This window comes from Cystoisospora suis (assembly GCF_002600585.1).
Source record: "Cystoisospora suis strain Wien I chromosome Unknown contig_257, whole genome shotgun sequence".
NCBI classification, from domain to species: Eukaryota; Apicomplexa; class Conoidasida; order Eucoccidiorida; family Sarcocystidae; genus Cystoisospora; species Cystoisospora suis.
The window spans coordinates 68,957-72,293 of record NW_027153059.1 but is presented as its reverse complement, the minus strand read 5'-3'; the positions used below and the strand labels follow the sequence as shown (position 1 = coordinate 72,293).

Genomic DNA, 3,337 nt, shown 5'->3' with positions numbered 1-3,337 from the left:
GCAGCTTCCTTGTACTACCGCAAGGAGAAACGGCTCCGCAACCAACACTCGAAGTACTGACCGATTCGCTGCCTCCGTGCATAGGGAGCGAAGAGACAAAACGACGATTACAGATCGCTGCTGGGGTGACTCCCCGGAAGTGTCTTGATGACTGCTTGACCAACTGACTATTGGTCCATCGAATGAAGCGGCCAGACCGGCAAGCCACAGTATGCATGGACACCTTGTACCGCTGGAGGCGCCGCCTTTTTTTTGCGGTACTGCAGCTGCAAAGCACCGCAACAAAATGGACGCGTGCCCGCTTCCGCGCTTGTCCCCGGTCTCAGGCTCCCACAGCCACACTGCCCGAACTTGGGGAGAAACACAGGTTTCGGCGCCGATACTTTTGTCTGGGCAGGGGAGGAGCCTGGGCTGGGAGGTTTACCATCGGCGAGCCGCATTTGAAACGGCGCTACAGTGGCTGTGGCAACCGTCCATTTGTCGAGTTTAACTCTTTCGGCCATGCCGTGTTTTTCAGTCGGTCTTCGTGAGAGCCGCACTCGCTGGTTACCAAACATCTCAGCCCGACACGGAAACGAGACAAAAAGTAACTTGCCCGGGCAGCCGCCTCGGACGCGCTCCGTGCTCGACAGTACAAGTTTTTCTCCTCGGAAATCGCAGATAAGTCTCACTTCTGTCAGCGGAAGTGATCAGCGGTGCTTCAAGTCGACGCTCTTTCTTGCTCTTGGAGCGTTAGGCACGCCTCGTGTGCTACACACAAGAGCTGGCTCTGTGGGATCGGTCACCATTTTAAGACTATCCGCGTCGACCGATGGCGTTCCCGCTAAGATGTTCTCGCGCCCAACGCGAGGCATAACTGACCGTAGACCATGTACGCAAAATTTAGCTGGGGACTGAGTGTCAACAGTTGCTCGGGGTACGCCCTGCATGAGTGCGCCATGTGCTTGCGTTGTCCAGAAAGACGTCTCTATTGTGGATCGTACTGGGGGCTAAGCTGACGAGCTGTAGCAAAACCTCACACGGAGCGCAGTCACAAAGCCAGACAAGTGATAGGGGAGAGGCAGACACCCGTCGAGCTTCCAGCCACTGGGGTCGCACGGGTCTCCGGATACTGAGCGACCTTTACTTGCACAACTTTCTTGGCCGCCTGTCGTCTCTCAGACTCTTGAAATGTCGAGCGGAGTTTGTGCTCAAGCTTGCCCCAACTGAGAAGCACCAGTGAGCGAGGAGCGAGTATTACACTGTTGCACAGGCTCTCCGCCCCTCGAGTCTCCGCAGATGCTGGCTTGGCCCCCCGCAAGACAAAGGTTGCCCTGGACCGCGCAGCGCCGATGGCATCTCCTGCTCCCGACGATGACCCACGCAGCGCGAAACTACACAGGGGCGTCTGGGGTCCAACGTGAGTGAAAGCTGCTAATTTCCGTAGCCGAAGTTTCCGCCTCCAGTTTTAGGGAGCCATGTAGAACAGGCAAAATACGCCAGAGATCAGACTTCCGTCCGCGTTGTCCTGGTGCTCCCTCTGTTTCGGTTTGGCTTGCTGGGCGGCTCGGAGCCCGCGGCGTCTTTTCACACTGGATCTGCGGAGTTGACACCCACGATCTTGCCGTACAACTCGATACGCTGTTTTCTGCTGACGAAGTGCTGCAGATTTTTCTTCTCTCATTCTCCTCATAAGTCTCTTCTGGTCACCCAGTGACGCGCACTCTCCAGTCGCTCGAGCGCTCAGCGTTCCAAATGCTGTCTGACATCGCCTCGCCAGCGGGCTAGCGGGATGAGCGCCACCTACCTGTCTCTTACACTAAGTAGTGTCAATCTTTTTTCCCAGACGGATTATCACTGAGTATTCGTTGTCCGTATTTTTTTTGTAGGGCCGTTCTACCGAACCCAGTTTGTCTCGCGGCGTGTTGGCGTGGGGGCGCCCGTAGACTCTCCGCGCCGACTCGACAGTCGGTCTGCAAAGGGCCTTGTGTCGGCTGCGTTTCTTGACCCTCGGGGTTAGTTTTTCATCTATTTCTGATGATGTTTAATGTCTATGCTGGAGCCCAGCAGCCGGATGCCCGGGCCGCGTCGCCAGGCGCTCCACATAGGTCTCAGGTGCCTCCGGTCATGTCTCTTCTTCCCCGGCCGTCATCGCCAGTGGTGTCGCAAGTTTGGTCTTCAGGAGCGTTATCGCGTTTTGCCACGCCTTCAGCGTCTGTTTGGATGAATTCAGGCTACCTTGGAGAACGGCACCCTGCGGCCCACGCGGAAATCAGCTCTCTGATGACACCAGTCTTGACGTCAGCACCTGGCTCAGTGCGGCAGCAATGCCCAACAGTGTCGCAGCAGCAGTCAAGATTTTCTGGGTGCGCGGTTCAGAGCTCTACCTCCCCCTGCAGTCCACAATTTTCCGATTTCTCGACGGAATCAGGTCACGGACCCCACGCGAGGAACGCGGCTGTTGGAGGTTCATCGTACGTTGTCACACAAGGGCTTTCGGTGTACACCGCGCCCGTCGCCCCGCAGCAGACTGGCGTAAGAGAAGCATCACCGTACCACATTCGAACCGGGTACGGGAGGGGAGCAAGCCCGGAACGGGTATGGTATGGAGCGGCGCAGCAGCCCTGGCTTGCGGGTGCAGCTGGTGCTGCTGCCCGGGCACCTGACATGCCCACCCGGCAAGCAGCTCAGAGTCGACCCGCCCCCCGCGACAACAGCGCTTCCCACTCCCACCCGCGTACCGGAGAGTGCTTTGGAGGAGGATCCGGTGCAGCCGAGCTGCTGTACAGGCAAGCGTGCGGCACGTCGGGTTCCGTAGCTGGTCAGTCATCACCACTGCAAAGCTCTATGGATGGGTTTGCAGACGCTGAAAGGAGACAACTTCCACCTTCAGCCGGCTCTTGCATGACCACTAGGCTCTTCGAGGTGACTAACGGAGGCAAAAGCGATCTGTGCGAACAGGGTGCTACCGCCAGTCAGCTGTCTGGTGCCAGGACCCAGACGACTATCGCAGAGAAGGTGCAAGTGCGGCCACCGGTACTCCGACCCCAAAGCCCGCCGACGCTGGTGAGACACTACACTGCGACTCCAACAGCCTTCGACAGCCTGTACGCCTCATCTATACAGTTAGAGAACGGCCAGAATCGATCTGCCAGTGGTCGGCAGGTTGCTGAAGGCGTTGGAGTTACCTCCAATATGCATGCCCCAGGAGAGCTGTCCCCGACCCCGGCGGGTGACTGTGTCACGGGACCGTCATATTACAACGCGCAGCCAGTTTCCTCACTAGTGTGGCGGTATCCGTCAGCGCGCGTCCCGGCAGTGCAGGAGATGCCCCATGCAGGGCCCCAGGACTCCCTAA

General features: G+C 58.1%; 1 protein-coding gene across 1 annotated transcript in view; it reads left to right on the top strand.

Moving 5' to 3' along the window:
- Positions 1-1,454: 1,454 nt before the first annotated feature.
- Positions 1,455-3,337, top strand: part of CSUI_000656 (aurora kinase) — an 11,825-nt gene continuing 9,942 nt past the window's right edge. The window contains exon 1 of the mRNA XM_068060887.1: positions 1,455-3,337. This exon is cut by the window's right edge and continues 2,581 nt beyond it. The gene's annotated coding sequence lies outside the window, so the exon portion shown is untranslated.